At 32.6% G+C, this 12,447-nt stretch overlaps 1 long non-coding RNA gene across 1 annotated transcript; it reads left to right on the forward strand.

Moving 5' to 3' along the window:
* Positions 1-878: 878 nt before the first annotated feature.
* On the forward strand, positions 879-10,949 carry LOC127833632 (uncharacterized). Its single transcript, XR_008027512.1, has 4 exons — positions 879-1,068; positions 8,588-8,734; positions 9,047-9,106; positions 10,397-10,949. It is a non-coding gene; the product is annotated as an uncharacterized LOC127833632 (long non-coding RNA).
* Positions 10,950-12,447: the final 1,498 nt, after the last annotated feature.

The following is a 12,447-nucleotide window of genomic DNA, read 5'->3' on the forward strand; positions in this document are numbered from 1 at the left end:
ACTCATACATTGTTAATATAAGTCAGATTTACAACGTGTAAAAAAAAAGTTTCGAGAATCCAGAAAGCTGTCAACACTGTACACAAACCATCAAGTAGGTAAACACATGGTTTCGTTTGTTTTATGCATTGTTATGCTTGACTAGTTTTCAGATTTGACTCATGAGAAGTCGCTTGGACAAGTACGAAGTTGAGAAACAGAAATGGACTCAAGATAAGTCTTGACTATTATGCAATATAAAATGTGAATTTAGTTTAAGTACAGCAGTGTTAAGAACACCATTTGCGTTATAACTAGTAATGCAAGATTTGATTTCCACACCGTACAATTGATTTCAAATTGTGTTGTGCTTTGAAAAAAATATTTCCATTTCATGTCGACTATGGTAAGTACATTGTGTTTCTGGTCGTATTGAACTTTTTTGGTCTGTTTTTAAACGTGATACATGTGGTTGTGCTATGCAAAATGTATTTTCAATTTAGAACAATTAATGTTTTATACATACACATTGAACTGTTTTGATAAATTGCGATGTGCTATGTCAGAGGTCTTATTTTCAGCACGATTGCTTTTTATAATTCAGATCGAACTGTTTAGTTTTTACTGAAGGTTTGGATAAAGTCCTTTCTATTTCAGCTGGACAGAGGTCCGTACACTTGATTCCTTTGTATCAACAAAATATGTGGTATGCAAAAAAATGTTTATTTCAATTTCAGGTCTACGATGGTAAGATTGTTGCGTTTCTTGAAATAAAGTTTAATCTGAATGCATTTTACATAAAATTGTATTTGTGTTTAAGCTTGGTTATGATAAAAACAGTGTGTTGAACATTATACTGACCGTGTTTTCTATGCAAAATGCATTGTTTAATTAATTTGTCAGATGTGAGTTACATAAAAGTTGAAAAGTTGGTTTTGTTCAGTTACATGCACTGTTTGTTTTGTTCACATTTCTTTTTGCTATTTGAAAAAATTCAAATGTATACATTTATTCTTGATTTCGGCTTGTGCTTGGAGTGACGAAGAGTGGAGAAAATTTCCAGCAATAAGATTGGATCCAAAATACAAAGTAAGAACTGCCTTTCTTTTTCTCATTGATTTGAATATGTTGGTTGTGTGTTAATATGCTATAACATGCTAGGAACATATATTTTACAGGTTAGCGAGGACAATATGAGTAAGTTGAACAGGTTACTGTTTCAAGTTTACTGTTATAGTTCAGCATTGTGTGCAATCATATTGCGAGTTTCTCTTTTTTATTGTATTATTGTTGTACTACTAGACGAGCAGTGATAGCAATGCGACTTTGTAGAATCAACTTCACAAACAAATAGTTATCAGAGAAATAGAGAATACTATGTTAGTGTGATTTTGTACTTAAATTTATCTCACGAGTGAAGAAAGGTTTACATAGCGAGGCTTGCCGAGCCTTTTAAGCATTTCTGAGACGAGTGGGATACATTTAAGTACACAATCACACTAACATAGTATTCTATTTATCCTACAATGTTTTTTTGTATATTTAATTTATTCCTGATGCAATCAAAATAGTAGTTTTTAATTGCAAAGATAAAAGCAAAAAATATAACAGATCAAATTAACTGAATCTAACATTGCGTGGTAATATAAATTTCGATCTTTCCCGTTTACGGAACTCGAAATAGTCCTTAAGATTTCCACGCAAAAGAAAAGTAACGAGAGAAATATCGCTATACGCCTCGATTCAAATTTAATCAGCGTTCCAAATGTTACACACTCAAGTAGAACACAGACGGTTTCGTTCAAACTACAATTCTTGATTCACCACTGTAAAATACCAAAAACAAAAATGGCTGCCATTTTGAACTTTACAAAGTGTGTAGTCACCTACACCTGAACGTGAAGCATGATCTAGCATTTATCACCGCCGATATTTTTTTTTTTTGTTTTTTTTTTTGTTCAATATAATACATACAATGTATACATGTATATTATCATGCAGCATAGTGATTTTACAAAGCAATAAAGTTCAGACATGTTATACAAGATATGCCAATATATATTTTTTTAAAGAAAAAAGAAAGAACAACAGAAGAATAGTTATGAAAAATAATGAGTTGTATAAAGTCGGAAGAAAGCATACTGGACTTGTGTGTTTTGTTGTATATTCACAATGATCTTATAAGATTGAAAAAAATATATATATATATACACAAATATTTAAGAAAGATAAACTAACGATAGAGTGAAATGTATATAAGTGGACAAACATTATGAGAATTTAATCCGATTCCATTTTTGTTCAAAAATGTGTACTGTGTCATTACTGAGGGCTATTTCTTTCTCGATCTGGATTTTTAGTTTAAGACTATGGACAAAACAATTAAAATTTGGTACTTGATTTTTGCACTTCATGTTAAAGATAAAATATTTCATCAATATAAGAATAAAATTCACAATATTATTACAGTCTATTGATTTCAATGAGTAAAATCCGAAACTTACATTTAAGAAAGATAGTTTAACGTTTAGTTGCTGTTGTTCAAGAAAATATACTAATTGATTCCAAATAGGCTGGATGTGTTTGCACTCCCAAAAAAGATGTTCTATAGTTTCGATGTTTTCACCGCAGAAGTCACACAGATTTTAGTTAGATAATTTGCATTTAAATAGATATTTATTTGTAGCTATAATTCTATGGATGTATTTATACTGAACATTTCTCAGTGTGCTTTCAATAGTTGCTTTATATGGCATGGTAAATATGTGTTTCCAATTAAGTTCATGTTCTCCGAAAAGGACTTGCCATTTATTTAGGGTTTTGGAGTTTTCTGTAGGGTTTTTAATTTTTAGTGTGTACAATATTTTATTCGTTTAGTTTGTTCTTCTAAGTATGTTTTCTACGAATGTTGTTTGAGTACATGGTGTATTATTTGTATTGATTTCAGATTTAATATGTATGGGTATGCTTTTGATTAGTGTGTAGTACTTCAGAAAGTTATTTGAAGGTATTCCGTATATGTAGCATATATCATTAAAAGAGTAGAAATCCTTGATTCTGTAGTCATATAATTGGTCGATTATTTAATGCTTCGTTCAAACCAATCTTTATAGAAAAACGTCTTATTGTTTGAAGTTATGTCGTTATTGTTCCATAAAATAGTTTTACAGCTGGTTTGGGTTTCTAGGTTATGAGTCACATCACTCCATGCTGATAGAACATCAGACAGAAATATGTTTTCGTTTGCAATTTCATGTAAGATAGTATTGCTGATGTTACATTCAAAGAGTAAGGAGTCACCATATTTTTTAGGATTTTCTGGTAGAATAATTTCCATTTGCTCGTATTGGTATTATCTAGGTATCTTTTAACCCAGCTGCATTTGATTGCATTCAAGAATGAGTCAATGTTCGTAAATTGGATACCTCCATTTTCTACAGATTGAATTAACTGAGTTCGTTTTATTTTATCAGGCTTACCGTCCCATATGAAATTAAATATTGCTGATTTTATATCGTTAATAACATTATTTGGTGGATTTGGGAGAACTGTTAATACATAAATTAGTTTAGGAAGTGCAAATGTTTTCAATACTGTGTTTTTTTTCCGATTAGTTTTAGTCTATATTCATTAACAACTCTTCCTTTTACACACTTTTTACTTACTGACATAAAAAAGAAAACATCTAATGGATCTTTTTCTACTCACCGAAGTTGTGTATAACCATGTTTATTTTCGTCAAGTTTAATTTGCTTCCATGACGAGTTAAAATTTTAGACACTTTTTTATCGCCATCCATTTTTTCCATTTTAAAGCACTTGATGTAAGACATTCTTTTATCGAATGACAAAGAAACGACTTATTCATAAAAAAATTACCCTTTTAATTTAACATCGATTTCCTTCGAAAAGTTAAAGAAGGTAATTCACTGACACTGTAACTTTTCTTAAATTTAATCCATCAATTGTTCCCATCACATCGCGTTATTCGAGTATATTCGATATTTTAACGAAATCGATAACGAAGTCTCACCAGTTTCATTCCAGTTTTATATCCCAACACTGTTATTCACATTCATAATATTATAATAAATTAATCCATCGTTAACACACACACGCGTACGACTGCGTACCGAATGACCTGAATGATGCAATCAAGTGATTTCTTCATCTGTGTAGTAAAATATGGTCTTTAGAATGTAAACAGTTACGCAATCCGGTGAGCACATTAGCGTCGCGTTAAGATTGTCTGTCTACCACGCGGGAGACCCTAGTTCAATCCCCCGTTGGATCCAATTTTTTTCTTTTTCTATATTCAGCATCATTTTGTATTGATAAACATCTTTTTTATTTTAAATGTAATTATAGAAATCAATATTATTAATATATTGTATTTTTATACAGACATAACAGACACAAAAGGACATATATCGCGATACTGAATACAATGTTTTTTTTTTCGATGTCATATCGACATGGGAATGACTCGTTAAAATGTTTGAGGTTGACGTCGTTTGCCTGTAAACCCAAGCCGTAACTGAATGAGGTCTGCATTGTTACCCTGTTTTTCTTGCAAATGATTATATATTAAGATAAATTATAATAGGTATATGCGTTTCTATTTGCTATATTCCCATTGCTGAACAGAATATGTTACACAGATGTTAAATTTCATAAGAATATAAACACATACTGCGTACGTTTTGTTCATTTGAAACGTATGTTAATACAGTCTAAATATATGTAAGCAAATTGTATGGTAATTTATTCAATGGTAATTTATGAGGGTATATGCTTTACATTTGACTACATATTGCTTCTGGTTCATATCCAGTATAATATTTTTTATTAATCACACGTTGTTTAGTGAAGTTTTAAATACATTTGCATAGCTTTTTAGCTTAATATGTAGCATGTGTATAGCCATACCTGAACTAATTTTGGTTACATACATGTGCTCATATTTTTGATTTAATATTATTTGGTTTGCGTGTTCAACTTAATTTGATGTTTTAGTGTTTTACATTCAGAATTTGTTACTGCGATTAAATACCGTTTAAGTGCTGACGGTACAATACTATTTAATAAAACAAGATACAAGAGATTCTATATCCTAAATTTATGTCAGAAAATGCTTTTTGTCTTTCTGCATTTAAATACACAAATGACCCGCGTCATGCAGCAAACATCGGCCGTATGCATTATGCGTCCAGCGTAGCTCTTGACCAGCCTGTGTTATCGAGTAGTCTTTTCAGGAGCTACCCTGTCCGATATAAAGTCACGCAATAATTCAATGTCTCATTATCGGTCAGGGTGGATCCTGACCAAATTGCGAAAGACGAAAAACAGTAGCGCCAATTGTTGTATAGCTCAGTTGCCACGAGGAAAATTAAAATACGAACAGACAAAAAGTAACACAACATGCAAAATTTGGTCCATATGTGGAACAGCCAAAAATCGTCGAATACTGTTTCCTTACCAACAATGTCATCGAAACCTCGGCAACCACAGTGTTATCGTGGCCTTCTAGTTTAAATGAAATTTACATGCACAAAAGTGAGTGTGCATAAAGAAATAACGTCGATATCTTACAATCACTTATAAAATATATTGTGTATCTTTAAAATGTATGTAAAAGTCACATGTTAAACCATTTTGTAATCATAAAAAATTAAATAAAGGGAAGCAACCATCTTGTACTAGCGCTTATTTGAACGCTCGGTTACCTGTCATGAGTCAAACGAAACTATTAAAAACTGTTTTTATCTTGTGTATGTTATTAATGGTGCGAATTTCATAAGTCGGCAAAAGAAATTTGTCATAAATCACTAGACGGTTGGTGTCAAGAACTGTGGCTGTGCACACCTTCATTTTTTTCGTCGTGTGGACCTATACATAAATGCAATCTCATAATATTTAATGTTTTACACTTCATATGTATTAGCGTACATGACTGACAATTATAAGTTTAAACTTCATATCCCCCCAACCACTGACTGGAAAATTACAACGTCAAGTTGTAAACATACCATATGCGGTTAAACTAGTATCACCTGTTCAACTAGTTTCATCATAGTTTTCAAAATATATAACCTTGATTACCCTCCTACTTCGTTCTGCGTAACCGATTTTAGGTGTGAAACCCGTTTTTATGTATTATTGCTATTATCGGGTAAAGTTAATTGCGCTGTTCGTGGTATTAAATTATTATCAGCATGATATATCTGATGTTTGGGTGGTACGAAACCATTATACAAAAAGAAGTAAATCCTAAATAACAAGAAGTCCTGATTCCAATAAGTTACGAACATATGATATTCGTTTGACATAACCGACCCACTTCGAGGACGGATCGGGTAGAGTTAATTGCGTTGTTCGTGGAATGTAATTATTATTAGCTGGATGTCTCCGATATTGGGGTCTTACCAAACCATTATATAAAAATAAGTTTATCCTCAATACCAAAAAGTTAAGGTACGAACACATGCTTATGTTTGACATAACCATCCCACTTTGACGAATGAGTTACCCTCGTCATTCCTACTAAGTGTTCATTAACAATAACTACTTCGGAGACGTCCAAATAATGGAACAGAGTGGTATATCACATTTGTTTACTATCCAACAATTCACACTTAAATGACTGTCATAAATGTAAAAATATATCGAATTGTTTGACAAAAAAGTCTCTTTTTCAAATATTAAAAATTTCGCAAAGGCAACTATATGTTTTGAGTATAAGACCAAATGGTACAAGTCTAAGGTCAAACTACCAATACATGAAAATACAACCTTGTTTTATTTTGTATTTGAATTGTCGCCCTTCAATATTTTACGGTAGGAAAATTAACGGGCCAACAATTTACCCGTTTAACAAACATTGAAAAAAAGTGAAACAAACATTTATCTGATAAAATTATTTAGCACGACTTTTGCAAAGAAAAGGCAAGCTATCCTACTCGATTCGGCGTAGGCCGTCGAGCATACTGAGGTGGAGTGGTTCATACAATAACCATATCCCTCGGATGAAATGTAAACATAAGACAACTCAGCTCTGAAATTGCGCAATATGTACCTTAACCACTGTTTTTGACTGGCGCATCTTTGTGGCGATTGTACTGTTTTTTAAGTGATATGCTTTCAAATGTTTTAATTCATAATATTCATTATGATTGACGATTGTGTTGACACGTTTTTTCGAGCGGCCTTTTATATACGTGTCACACGCGGGTCGATGACTGCATGCGTGCTTCCGTCCGTCCGTCTGAGCTTATCTAGGCTTAAACTATCCTTTATCATGAACATTTGAAAATAACCTACGACAAATATTCAGCAGGTAAAAATGGTGCGTCGCGCGTTAGACTGTTAGTCATTATCTGAAAAGCCAAGGTCACACTTAGAGGTCACATGTCAGATCTTGGAATGATACAGAATGACCAGACAGTAACTACTTCATTCATCATTCCAAATTTTACAATACTTTGAAAAGTGCAAAATTATATGGCCTTGTTTAAATGTAATAAAGGTTTTACTTAAACTTTCGAGCATTCACTATGAACCTGACAGAAACCATCGGAAAAGTGTTAAAGGAATATATACCCACGTATACATATGTGATTTGTCGTCCTATACAACATCAGACCGTTTTACTTTCGCGCTTAAATACGCATCATTAAACAGGTATTACTCATTTCAAACGAAAATGTTTAAGCGACTTTCCGCGAAATTTGTTTTCTATGAAACAACTTTTTCAAATAATATTCGCTTTTTCATTGCTTAAAATACTTTTCTTGAAAGTGTAGGGATAGGACAAATTTAATTGGACTTTTCCATGAATGCAACTCAGCCGTTCGATTGAATGCGGCTTTCAAATAATAAATTTAGCGCATATCTCAAATGTTATGCTTTCCATGAAAAAGCTTGTTTAATGAAAGCTTAAAGTAACAGAGTCAATTTGAGAGCCGTCTATAAAATATGGTGTATAGGTTTGGACGTTTGTAATATATAAAACATTCAACGATCAACTAATCTGACAAAAATCGTTAACGACCATTTATCAGTTAATTTGCACCGTGAACTTCAAGTGTAATGTCCTTTTCTTTCTAAACAATAGAAATAATAAAACTTCCGAAACATTATCTGGTGAGAAATTCTTGTGACTCTCCGCTAGAGTTTATTGAAAGAAAGACACCGATTGCCTATACAATACATGCCCATAAAGGCATAGATAAAAATATGTCAACGCATTTTGCTGTACAGCTTGGCGATATTGTGGATAAAACGTTAGAACATAATAAGACATTGCTGATAGATAATAATCTCCTTTCGATTTGTTTTATTCACTTGAGTGTGTGTAGATTTTTATTTTTAGAAGTAATTAAAAGATTAAGAAGGAAAATAAAACTTCAGCGAGTGCCTTTAAAAACACCGTTCTGCACCATTAATTCTAGATAAAAATCGCGAAAGGACTCCTATATAAACGCATTAGTCGTATACAAGTGTTTCGAATGAAAGAAGTACGAGATTTAGTTACAAGTGATATTTTGTTAAAGTTGCATGATAATAGTGTTCATTGTCTTGAATTGTAATTTATAATTCGTTAATTGCAGGACGAGAAAGATATAAATAATGGATGGGCGTCCGGAGTGTATAGGGTGTCCGGAAATTGCAAATCCAAACGATCCAATCATAGTTGCGCAAGCGAAATATGCAGCTCTAATTGTGTCGTGGATGAAATAAAAACAGCAACAAAGCAGGTAATTATGTTTTATTACAGGCGCGTAAAAACTTGGTGAAATTGGTATGGACAGGCACTGTGAATTGTATTTGTAATTTGTGTTCGTCTGCTCTAATTACTACGTATGAAAATATTAAACAAATTATGATAATTATAGAAGCGACATTGGTAGAACCATATATACAGACTTATATTTTCTTATTATATTGTCCGTCGTGAAGTCTGAAACTGTATTTGTAAAAACGGGTTTAACATTTTTTGTGTATAACAATAATGCGTGTAATGGGCGATTATTATTGTTTGCTTTCAAAAAGTCTATATGGAATTGCAGCTTGTCAATGGTTGGAACTACATCAAGAATATCATAGTTTCCAGGGGAAAAGATGCTAAGGTACGTTAAAAGACCAGTTTCATATTTCCGTTTTTAGCGAGTATCATTATACAATAATTATTCGATGAATTTAATCGAGGCCGACAATGTGATCATAGTAGTTACTACTGGCTAAATATTTTATATGTATTGCCTTTATAAACAAACATGCCGTTGTCACATAGATACACCAGTAATTAAAATAAAACTCAAGTGAAGTTTTGACAAAGACTCAATTAGTTGTTTGAACCTCTGACCCTTAAGTGTGACCTTTACCTTTAACCAAAGAAGTTGGTAATAGTGTGCTTTTAACTACTGCACATTTATTTCAAAATCTTTAATTTGCTTAAGACTACGTTTTGATCTTTGACATTGATTTGTGACGTTGACCTAAACCCAAGTGATCCGGTGACACTCTGTCTCATCATGCGGATTACTTAAAAAAGCCAAATTATAAAGACTTCTAATCAGTAATTTATAAATAATTGAAACAGACAAGTTATTTATTATTAATCGAATGTTATCAGTAGCAGTACTTTATAGTTCCTATTTTAAACCTATTTGGATGTGTTCCGCCTGTTTTGATTAAGTACATCACCCAACACTCAACTTCTAATTTTGGCCATTACAGCGTTTCTTAATAAACATGTATGTTTGTTTGACAATTCCTGACATACTATACAATATAAAACAGATAACGAGTTGCATAATATTTCGGCCACTACTTGCCTTTTAACTTATTTGTGTCCCGCTACGACAAAACACAATGCCGATGCAACCGGATTAAACTCCAAATGATTTCGATAGTTTGATTATTTCTGTATTTCAATATCCATCCATGCTAGACAAATGTCTTCTTCGAATAAATAGTTCCTGCTGCCAGCCCTGCCATCAGCCCGCTCGATTGCTCGCCAAATTCGAAAAATGATTAATAATTTTATTACTTGATGAAACAAAAATAACATGTATAGTAAAACATTGTGATATGCGATTCGTTACTGTGATTTGATCTGTAAATTGTCGCTAAAATCAGCAATTATTCGAGACTTGTGTTCTTTTAGTGATACTGACAGCCAACGTATTGTCCGATCTTGTCTATTAAAATATTAGATGATTATTATGTATTAAAAAAAAGAGATAACTTTGTAACTACAATTTGTAAACTGTCTTTTTGGAATTCATAACCTTATTCAGATACAAGCAATTTTAGAATTTATTCCTTTTTTCTCTGTAACGCATTTCCATAAATACCTACAATTGTTTATCAGACAATAAAATAATAATTTTAATATATGTGTTTTCTTTGTCTAGGGGCAACAGAAATGGGATTGTCAAGTGGACACGTATGAGGGTCCATTCGGTGCTAAGATAGAGCAGAAGAAATAGACGTCGGCTAAATGTAAACTTGTTCAGTAACTGAATGTCATCTGAATTGTTACCATGCAGTTCTTGCAAATGGCGTCATTTCGTGTATATGCGTTTCCATGTACTTTTTTTTCTGTTCACTGAAAAAGAACATATGACACCGATATCTAATTTCATAACAAAACAAACAAAACTGTTTACACATGTGTTAATTTAATAAGCATATTAAACAATATGTTATACTCCCTTAACAAATATGAGTTCTTTATTGGAAATGAATGGTGGACATTGTATTTGTTAAGGTATGCCGACAAAATGTTTGCTATTTCAGAATAAAAGTATGAAAAGGCATTACTGGTTTCAACACGAGAATTCATGTTATGTTCATGGGTGTATTAAGAAAATAGTTAAAGCTACTATGCCGCACATGTATTGCCATATAAGAAATAATGTTTGGTTTGTTAAAATGATCACTGTAGTGTTGGTTTATTTACCTGTATGTGTGTTATTCTTCTTGTATTTACTTTATTCTTCGTTAGTGTTGTAAAGTTATAATTTTTTACTGTTTCGACTAAGATCGTTTCATTTTCCGCATACAATGTATAGAATTATATTACCGAAATCTGCAACTTACTTTTAAGTGTACTTCATTTAAATATGAAACTGTAAAACTACCTTGACTCTATCTTGTGATGTGAGTGAGTTGGAATAAATGATCAGCATATATAGTTGAAGTTTTAATTTAACCGTTCATATACTCGCTATTCATAATGCCAATTAAATCACAGCACTCTATCGGTTAATTTTCACAAAAATGAGTCCGTAAATATCCACTAGACGTTCAATGTATCAAACGTATGCAATGTATTTGTAATAATTCTCATACACATGTTGCCATACACTATGACAAGTACCCAACCCATTCATCCAATCATAGCTCGGTTATTCATGGAATAGTTTAAGTGCCATGCATATATCTGTCGGCAAAATAGTGTGGTTACCATTTGCGAGCAACATGTTCATATTTCTTTATCTACCACAGTTAATCAATTGAATCTTTATGCATTACTTCGGGGTCACCAGATATGGTACTTTTCCAATGCACAAAACGTAGACAAAAATATAACAGAAGAATCCTAGTTTTGGACAAGTACTTAGAAGCTCCATATAACAATTTGCGACCACATAACTCTGTATCTGCTGCAAAAACATATTTTATGGGTAATATTTCGAGTTCAATGACCAAAGATCAAAACATTGATGTGATATTTAGAAGCATATTGTCCCAAATTATAATTAGAAAATGGAGGCTCTTGTTTACATATATGAAAGATACTACCGACTGATACTACAAAGTTGTATTTCGAGTCACAAAATTAAGAATATGGCCTTACTGGGTTCTACATGGCGAGTTTCTACCTTATTAGACAATTAATGCGATCTTATGTCATATTCGGTCATCGCTGCTACAAAGAAGCTTGCGCATCCGCGCATTCTGTTCAGGAGCTGCCCTTTCCGATAACGAGACCACGAAACCATGCGTGACTTTATAGCGGACAGTGTAGATCCGGACTAGATTGAGTGACTGTGTAGTCCCTGGTCTGGAACTACTATGGCCGAATATGGCTTTATACCCATTTTCAAATGACGCGGGTCATATAGTGATTTTAATTGTATCAGACTTTTGTCAACCACAATGATATAACTGAGGTTAAACAATGTACTAGAGAAATACGTAAACACACTGACACAAATCTGAGAACTTCTCTGAACATAACTCCGTTTTTATTGAAGTATTATAATGAATTTAATACTGACAGAGTGGACTTCAACTTCATAATATTTTTACAAAATGACAATAATGACAATGAGAAATACACGCATAATATGATAGTTTCGGCTTGTGTCAATTTTGGCATAAATAGGTCGCTTATACAGTGAGGTAAAATCCCGAGACAGGTTCACAAGTTTTCAATATCGCTATCTTACCAAAGTAA

The sequence above is a fragment of the Dreissena polymorpha genome, chromosome 6, assembly GCF_020536995.1.
Source record: "Dreissena polymorpha isolate Duluth1 chromosome 6, UMN_Dpol_1.0, whole genome shotgun sequence".
NCBI classification, from domain to species: Eukaryota; Metazoa; Mollusca; class Bivalvia; order Myida; family Dreissenidae; genus Dreissena; species Dreissena polymorpha.